The sequence below is a fragment of the Chiloscyllium punctatum genome, chromosome 23, assembly GCF_047496795.1.
Source record: "Chiloscyllium punctatum isolate Juve2018m chromosome 23, sChiPun1.3, whole genome shotgun sequence".
Classification (NCBI taxonomy): domain Eukaryota; kingdom Metazoa; phylum Chordata; class Chondrichthyes; order Orectolobiformes; family Hemiscylliidae; genus Chiloscyllium; species Chiloscyllium punctatum.
This window is the reverse complement of record NC_092761.1, coordinates 41,969,455-41,979,168: the sequence shown is the minus strand read 5'-3', so window position 1 is coordinate 41,979,168 and position 9,714 is coordinate 41,969,455. Positions and strand designations below refer to the sequence as shown.

General features: G+C 43.0%; 1 non-coding gene across 1 annotated transcript; it reads left to right on the top strand.

The window, feature by feature from the left end:
* The first annotated feature begins 1,163 nt into the window (after positions 1–1,163).
* On the top strand, positions 1,164–1,245 carry trnas-gcu (transfer RNA serine (anticodon GCU)). Its single transcript has one exon. It is a non-coding gene; the product is annotated as a tRNA-Ser (tRNA).
* Positions 1,246–9,714: the final 8,469 nt, after the last annotated feature.

Genomic DNA, 9,714 nt, shown 5'->3' with positions numbered 1-9,714 from the left:
CACCTTCAGCACAGGAGCAACACATTAATGCTTACCTCCACACTCCTGGTTTTACCTTAACGTTTGGGAAACCCACTTTCTCTGATTCCATGGCTAGTAACGGGGATTATATGATCACCTTCACCAGTGGTTCTGTCCCCGTGTGAGGAAAGTGGTGAGGTCCTCATTGTAAAGTTGTTTTGATTGATGAAATGTACAATTTCATCTTTTGCCTTCACTAACCCATGAGCTTTTTATTTTGTTTTGCATCTGTAGAAATCTTAAAATCTTCATCTTGAACAGACTCAATGACAGATCTCCATTGTGTCTATGGCATCGAATTTCATAGTGTAAACTCCCTCTGAATCCTTCCACCGCAGTCCGCTGTTTGGGAAGTGTTCCTGTTGTGGGAAATGCACTTCCCCGTCTGTCACCTGCTGCTCCCAGCATGCGCTCTGGCACTGCACTCATTTTCCTTCTGACACTTGCTCACTGTGATGCTGTGATCATACAGTGACTTGGTGTCGCACGGCCCAGGAAAATGATACACATCAAGGTTTTTGCATTGTTGAGTTCAATTGTCAGTTTAGTCTTATTTTGGATTTTGAAATTGTCTGTCCTGTACACAAGTGAGTGTCAAAAACTTCTGAGCGGAAGTTAGGTGTTCCGAATAATGACATTGAGCACTATGCACTCTCCTCCAGTCTGGAAAACAATTCCTCACAGGCAATTTAATAGACAATAGACAGCAGGTGCAGGAGAAGGCTATTCTGACCTTCGAGCCAGCACCACCATTCATTATGATCATGGCTGAACATCCTCAATCTGTATCCTGTTCCTGCCTTAGTCCCATAACACTTGACTCCACGATTCTTCAGAGTTCTATCCAACTCTTTATTGAAAGAAAACCTCCTGCTGTCTCGGGTTCTTCATTCCATTGACTTCAAATCTTCACAGAATTCAACAGACCTTGTTACATATTCATTTGACACATTTGTTCAGATCATTATGTGCATAGTGTGACAGTGGGAGTGCACTTGCCCCACAACCCAGGGGTCAGACCATAGTCTTGGAACCGTACTGTGTTATTTCTCATTTCACCAACACCAGGGAGAAATATCTGCTGCTCTGCATGATTTACGAAATTCAATTATTCATAAGGTCAAAGATTTTCGTGCATCTGTGACGAGGTGGCCGAGAGGTTAAGGCGATGGACTGCTAATCCATTGTGCTCTGCACGCGTGGGTTCGAATCCCACTCTCGTCGCTCTCATCAATGGCTTTCCATGGTGCTGTTTTCAGATGATCACAGCTGTCGTATGGAAACGGGGATTCTAATAATTACTTGATCTGCATTGACGCTGTGACAAAAATCTCAAAGAAAAGTTTGAGCCTGTTGACTAAACTACATTGCAATGTCGGTTGCATTGGGATAATGAAAAGGAGCGCGATTTTCTTTTTCAAGTCAAGTTTCTGTGAACATTTTTTCGTATGAAAGACATCCAGAAAAATCAAATACCGAGAGCTGTGAAGTGCATGTCATGCAAAGGGATCTTAATGAATGTTTTGTCAGATGAAATCTGGAGGATGTTGAGTAGAAGTAATTCATCCTGGTGAGAAGAGCACAGCGAGACAGCAGAAAATAATGGAGATATTTCAAAATGGGCAGGGCGTGGGTTTAGGGGCACTGAGAACTGGCTGTAAATGCACAGTGGAGAATTGCCGCTGTGGGTGCCGTGCATGGGCACGGAGAGACTTACACATTGGTCTCGCCCTCGCCCCTTGCTCTCGCCGTTGATGAAGGCTGGACATAAGGTACAGATAAACACAAGATCTGAGAAGCAATCTCCCTCACGTTATACACACACTGGTTGCATCACATTGAACTATGAACAACTGGAGAAATCAGCATGTTACCTATCGGGAGTGAAACTAAACTGTGGATCAATAACCGCAGATTCATGCAACATAAACATGAAAAATGATTTAAAATGTAGGGTGTAGGTTTGCTCGCTGAGCTGTAAATTTGATATCCAGACGTTTCTTTACTTGGCTAGGTAACATCATCATCAGTGGCGACCTCCAAGTGAAGCGAAGCTGTTGTCTCCTGCTTTCTATTTATATCTTTCTCCTCGATGGGGTTCCTGGGGTTTGTGGTGATGTCATTTCCTGTTCGTTTTCTGAGGGGTTGATAGATGGCATCTAGATCTAAGTGTTTGTTTATGGCATTGTGGTTGGAGTGCCAGGCCTCTCGGAATTCTCTGGCGTGTCTTTGCTTAGCCTGTTCCAGGATAGATGTGTTGTCCCAGTCGAAATAGTGATATTTTTAATCCGTTTGTAGGACTACGAAGGAGAGAAGGTCGTGGCTTTTTGTGGCTAGCTGGTGTTCATGTATCCTGGTGGCTAACTTTCTTCCTGTTTGTCTTACGTAGTGTTGGTGGCAGTCCTTGCATGGAACTTTGTAGATGACGTTGGTTTTGTCCACGGGTTGAACTGTGTCTTTTAAGTTTGTTAGTTTTTGTTTGAGAGTGTTGGTGGGTTTGTGTACTACTAGGATTCCGAGGGGTCTTAGTAGTCTAGCTGTCATTTCTGAAACTTCTTTGATGTATGGTAAGGTGGTTAGGGTTTCTGACTGTGTTTGGTCTACTTGTCGTGGTTTGTTCTTGAGGAATCTGCGGACTGTATTTTTTGAGTATCAGTTCTTCTCGATTACGTTGTATAGGTGGTTCTCCTCTGTTTTCCGAAATTCGTCTGTGCTGCAGTGTGTGGTGGCTCGTTGGAATAGTGTTCTGACACAGCTTCGTTTGTGTGTGTTGGGATGGTTGCTGATGTCGTTAAGTATTTGGTCAGTGTTTGTCGGTTTTCTGTATACGCAGGTTTGTAGTTCTCCATTGTCCTTTCTTTCTACTGTGACGTCCAAGAATGCGAAGTTGTTTCCGTTTCTTCCTCCTTGGTGAACTTTATGCCTGTGAGGGTGTTGTTGATGATGTTAAATGTCTTTAATATCTTGTTTTGTTTTGTGATGACAAAGGTGTCATCTACATAGCCGACCCAGATTTTAGGTTTGATTGTTGGTAGGGCTGTTTGTTCTAGTCTTTGCATTACCGCCTCTGCTATGAATCCTGATACCGGAGATCTCATGGGTGTGCCGTTGGTTTGTTTGTAGATATGTTGTTGAAAGTGAAGTCGGTGGTGAGGTACAGGTCCACGAGCTTCATTATGTTTTCGTTGGTAATGTGATTGATGGTTGTTGGTGCGTCTGTGATGGTCTCTTCTAAAAGTGTGGTAAGTGTTTCCTTTGCCAGGTCGATGTTGATTGAGGTGAACAGTGCTGTTATGTCGATTGAGATCATTGCTTCTTCTTCCTCTATTTTGGTGTTTTTGATGATTTTTAGGAATTCCTGGGTGGAGTGGATGGAGTGCTGTGATTCTTCTATGAGGCATTTCAGTTTGCGTGTAGTTCTTTGGCCCGTCTGTAAGTTGGTGTTCTGGGTAAAGAGACTATGGGTCTGAGTGGGGCTCCTGGTTTATGGATTTTTTGGTAGTCCGGTTCGACTTGGGCAACACATTGATCCTGGGACAGTCTAAGCAAAGACATGCCAGAGAATTCCCAGAGGCGTGGCACTCCAACCACAACGCCATAAACAAACACATAGATCTAAATGCCATCAACCCCGCAGAAAACGAACAGGAAATGACATCACCACAAACCCCAGGAACCCCATCCAGGAGAAAGCTATAAATAGACAGCAAGAGACAACAGCTTCGCTTCACTTGGATGTCGCCAGGTAATGAAACGTCTGGATATCAAACCTACAGCTCAGCGAGCAAACCTACATCCTAAACTTCAACCTGAGCTACAAATCTTCACAAACCTTGCAATTTAAGTGTCTTTATACGCATATCATTAATAGACTTTTCGTTATAATACCCGTCTGGTTGAAAGAAGAAGACACCACATTTCAAGCTGGATGACAACGTTACCAATTTTGTTTTGAAATTGAGATCTATTTGATCATTTTAAACAGTGAACAAGTTCATTTTAAATAATGCAAACCACATTCTCTCAGCTGGAATAAAAGTGTGATTTCAATATAGACATTGTCCTTGCCATGTCGCAGTTACTCAACATGAAAAATAGGATATAATTTTTATTCAGCTTACATCAATTAGCACCATTATCTTACTTCGGCTTGACTGCTGTATGCACATGCTAAATAAGGTTTATGAAAGAATGACTTTTGGAAATAATGATTCGGTGGTGACTAAAAATAATATTAGGTTCTCATGATGCAGATATTCCACCAATGGCTCCAGTGGTGGAAATGTTCAGTGGGCAGTATTTCTATGATGGTATAGAAGTATGTGAGCTGCCAGGGATGGGAGCTCCCACTTCATCTGGAGCAGCGTCTTTTGATGTGGAACAGGGAGCATCGTGACATCAGTCTGGGAGTTCCAACCACACCTGGAGCAGCTTCTGTTGACATGGAGCAGCAGGGAGCATTGGCACATCCGAATGCAAGATCCATCCTCATTTGGAGCAGCTTCAGTTAGCAGGGAGCAGGGAGCTTTGCAAGAACCATCTGTGAGCTCCACTCTCACCTCGATCAGCTTTTAATGACATGTAGCAGCAGGGAGCATTGGGACATCAGAGTGATAGATCCAACCTCAACTGGACTTCTTCTATTGACATGGAGGAGGGAACATTGGGACATCAGACTGGGAGCTCCAAGCTCACAAGGACCAGCGTTTAATGACATGTAGCAGCTGGGAGCATTGGGACATCAGAGTGGGAGCTCCAAATTCAAGTAGAGCCGCTTCTATTGACATGGAGCAGCAAGGAGCATTGGAAAGTCAGGTTGGGAGCTCCAACATCACCTGGCAAAGCTTGTATTTACATGGAAGAGGAGGGAGGATTGGGACATTAGGCTGGGGGAAAAGATATTCAACTATTTTAATCTGAAGTAAAATATGTTTCAACACCTCAGATGTTAATTGATTTATGAAGAATCTTTCCCGGGAAAATAATTAATTCTTTAGATAGTAAAGACAAGTCCTGAAAATATTCAACTCAGGAAAACGCATTGGTACAGAGAGAAGTTGGAGTGATGTTTCATGTCTTTGTCTTTTCTTTTCTGGCCGACTTTGCACTCGATTACATCACCGGAAGGACATTTTCACTCATTTCCTGCAAAATACGGACAGGTCATTGACGTAATCTAAAGCTGAAAATTAATGGGGATATGCGATGTTATGTTTAGGCTGGAGTTTACCTCAAATTATGGTGAAAACGCAGCAAAGTCAGTTGCAATTTCCAAGATCAGCAGTGACCTCATTGATTGGCTGATCAGATTGTGAATGGTCGTTTTTTTGAGGACAATTTGAAGTGAATCAATGATGGTGATTATCTTTGTTCTTTGTTCACCTTGGGACTGTTACTGTTATTGCTCATGTCCTTGTTAACACTACAGCTCTGCAGCATGTAAAATCTCAGCTGTGAATCTGGCCAGTGGTCCGACCATTCGTATAGCTGGCTACGGATCAGGCGGTTGTAAGTTCGAATTTTACTTTGCGCAAGCGCATTGTGGAGGTTCATCACACATCCAACCTAATCATTTTTGTAATGCTGAGGTGGATAATATTTGAAATTTTCATCTTCACGACCGAAAATTCTTTCACTGTCTTCGATCAGTTAAACATTACCAAATGCTATCAAAGTAAAAATCACACAGCACCAGATGGTATCGAACAGACGTATTTGGAAGCACCAGTGTTCCATGCACTGCTTCTTCATCAGGTATTTGTCAACTGTTGGAATCTAAAATGGCTTTATGTGATTATTAAATGTATCCACCCCAGTCCAACACCAATACCTCCAAGTCATGGGTACCGTCGACACCACGAATGGTCGGTTAAAGTCCAGATGATCTTCCAAAAGATCACGCATATTGACACACGCACCAAGTTTCTGCAGAAAAACACCCACTTGATGAAGGAGCGGCTCTCCGAAATCTAGTGCTTCCAAATAAACTCGCTGGATTCTGCCCTGATATTATGTAATTTTTAACTTTGTCTACTCAACTCAAACACTGGCACTTCCATATCATCGACAACATCAGTCATGTCCCACCGTTGTCAGAGAAGGCAATCTTGGAATAGCCCAATACATTGCTCATGGGTAAGTTTCGTTTTCAGAAACCAATGCACTCAATCGCTACAGCTCCTGTGTATGAAAATCACAGAAAAGAAATAGCTGAGACTCAGTTTTGACAATATTTTGAAACTCTTTGGGAAGTGGAATTAGAGGAGAATGAAGGATTAACTGTCCGACTGTGGAGAGAGAGGGAAGGCACTATTCCCTTCTTTGAAGAGCTGTGGTATTGATTGATCTAAGGCATGAAACAGATTCCTGGTAGAGCTGCGCTCTCTGCATCAGGAACAAGAAGTCCTGATTTTCTGAACGGTAATGAAACCCAAGCCACTCAGTTAAAGCGCTGAATACTAACCACTAGACCACCAGGGATGAGGGCAGAAGCAGTTGCACCGTTTCTTCATAACACAGTTTTTGGAATTATGTCACTGCAGATATGTTTCCGCTCAAAAATGATTGAATTATCGCGTGTTTACAGCACAGATCTGGGTCCCTTCATCTCGTTTCCCAACACATGGTCTGTAACCTTGTATGCTCTGACGTTTCACCTGAGGGCTAATTTCTCTGGAACGTTTTAATCTCGTAAAACACAATAAGTGGGATTAAAGTTTGAGATGGGAACTGAACCCCATTTTTACCCATAGACTGAAGCACGCAGACACATTTCCCCAAGTGTGTCACAGGCCTCGGGAGAAAACAAGCTGAATGTAAGATTTCACCGACTTGTCTGATATTATCCCATTTCAGAGTTCAACACCAATGTCTGGTTACAGCAAAGAAAGGAAGCATTCAGCCCCTCCAGTCCCAGGGTCCTTCGCCCATTGTTTCCCCATGACTCTGTAGTTTATACTGCCTCACCTCGTTCTTGCTGCTAAACTTGATCACTGCTCACGCCCGCTATTTCCTGTCCTGCCAAACGGTTTGCCTCAAGTTCTTGGAATGAAAAACAGGAATGGCCTATTTCAAGCACTTTTCTAGTTTACAAGGACAGTTTTATCACCACTGAGCAAGCACATTGCCAGCTCAGAGAGAAGGTCTCATCCTTTAGAAACTGAAATACAAAGATGATTGGATAGCCTCAGTGTTGTAAACCAACCAACAAGACCGGAATAGGGCCGAGGAGATCACGCACAGAAGGATGGGAGAATAGAATGGCGAATTTCTTGGTGTCCAGGGTGATTTTAACAGAAATCTTCCCTGGTAGTATAGTGATGAGGATTCAGTGATTTCACTGTCATGGCTTGTTAAAGGTTAACGTTTACTGTAATCAATATGAAATACTGCCTGATATTTCGAAGCAGAATGGTGATGTGCAGCAGACAGAATCGTTTCCCTGCATGACCTAATAAGAGAGCTCAGAAGAGCCAGGAGCAGACATGAGAGCCAGGAGGAGACATTAGAAGTTGTTGGCGGATAGGATCAGGGTTAACCCTAAGGCTTTCCATCGGTATGTCAGGAAGAAAAGAATGACTAGAGTTAAATTAGGGCCAATCAAGAATAATAGTGGGAAGTTGTGTGTGGAGTCAGAGGAGACATGGGAAACACTAAATAAATATTTTTCGATAGTGTTCACTATATAAAATGAAAATGTTGGCGAGGAAGATACAGAGATACTTGCATCTCTACTCGAAGAGATTGAGGTTCACAAGGAAGAGGTATAAGAAATACTGTAGAGTGTGAAAATAGACAAGTCCTCTGGGCCAGATGGGATCTATCCTAGAATCCTCTGGGAAGCAAATAAAGAGATTGCCGTGCCATTGATCCAGAAATCATCATTATCTACAGGAATAGTGCCTGAGGACTGGAGGATTGCAAATGTGGTTCCCTTGTTCAAGAAGGGTAGTAGAGACAACCCTGGCAATTACAGACCATTGAGTCTCACTTCAGTTGTTGGTAAAGCGTTGGAAATGATTATAAGAGATAGGATTTATAATCATCTAGAAAAGAATAATCTGGTCAGGGACAGTCAGCATGGTTTTGTAAAGGTCGTGCCTAACGAATCTTATGAGTTTTTTGACAAAGTGACCAAACAGGTAGATGAGAGTAAGCAGGTTGATGTTCTGTATATGGATTTCAGCAAGGTGTTCGATAAGATTCCCACAGTAGGCTATTATACAAAATATGGAGGAATGGGATTGTGGGAGACATAGCAGTTTGAATCAGTAATTGGCTCGCTCAAAGAAAACAGAGTGTTGTAGTTGATGCAACATGTTCATCTTGGTGTCCAGTTACTAGCGGGATTCCGCAAGGGTCGATGTTGGGTCCAGGGCTATTCGTCATTTTTATAAATGACCTGGATGAGGGCTTAGAAGGGTGGGTTAGTAAATTTGCGGGCAACACTATGGTCGGTGGAGTTGTGGATAGTGACAAAGGATGTAGTAGGTTGCAGAGCGACATAGATAGGATGCAGAGCTGGGCTGAGGGGTGGCAAATTGAGTTTAATGTGGACAAGTGTGAGGTGATACACTTTGGATGGAGTAATCGGAATGCAAAGTACTGGGCTAATGGTAAGATTCTTGGGAGTGCAGATGAGCAGAGAGATCTCGGTGTCCATGTACACACATCCCTGAAAGTTGCCACCCAGATTGACAGGGTTGTTAAGAAGGAAAACAGTGTTTTGGCCTTTATTAATAGAGGGATTGAGTTCTGGAATCAGAAGGTTATGCTGCAGCTGTACAAAGATCTGGTACTGCCACATTTGAAGTATTGTCAACAGTTCTAGTCCCGCATGAAAAGAAGGATGTTGATGCTTTGGAAAAAGTGCAGAGGGGATTTTCTAGCATGTTGCCTGGCATCGAAGGAATGTATTATGAGGAAAGACTGAGGGCCTTGAGGCTGTCCTCGTTGGAGAGAAGATTGAGAGGTGACTTAATAGAGACATACAAGATAATCAGAGGTTTAGATAGGGTGGACAGGGAGAGTCTTTTTCCAAGTTTGGGGACGGCAAACACGAGGGTCACAACTTTAAAGTGAGGGGAGAAAGGGAAAAGACAGATGTCAGAGGTAGTTTCTTTACTCAGAGAGTAGTTAGGACATGGAATGCTTTGCCTGTAGCGGTGGTAGATTCGCCAAGATTAAGTGCATTTAAGTCATCATTGGAGAGGCATATGGATGTACATGGAAGAGTGTAGATGGGATGGGCTTCAGATTAGTATGACAGGGCTGAACAACATCGAGGGCCGAAGGGCTTATACTGCACTCTCATGTTCTATGTTCTATATGCTACAGTTCCACATCAGTAATGTCATCGGCAATTGCCTGACGTTCAATCAGTTTAAAACAAGAACGGAGGGGTCGTCAGGAAAACGGAAGGGGAATAGTGGTTTGTGAGAGTTAACTACATGCCTCGTGGAGCCAGGTTCAATGTAGATACTGAATATCGGTTTTCCTGTTTACCTTGGTATACTGATCACTTCGGATCAATTGCCCAATATTGTCTGCCCTTTGTGTGCTGTTCTTTGTACATTGCACCTCGGTTCAGTGCTCTGGGGGACCACGCTTTTTTAAAATTTGGCACGTTTTACTCAGGTCTGTTTTGCAGCTTCATATTAAGGCCAGCAATTTTAGGAACAAATAGTCACCGTT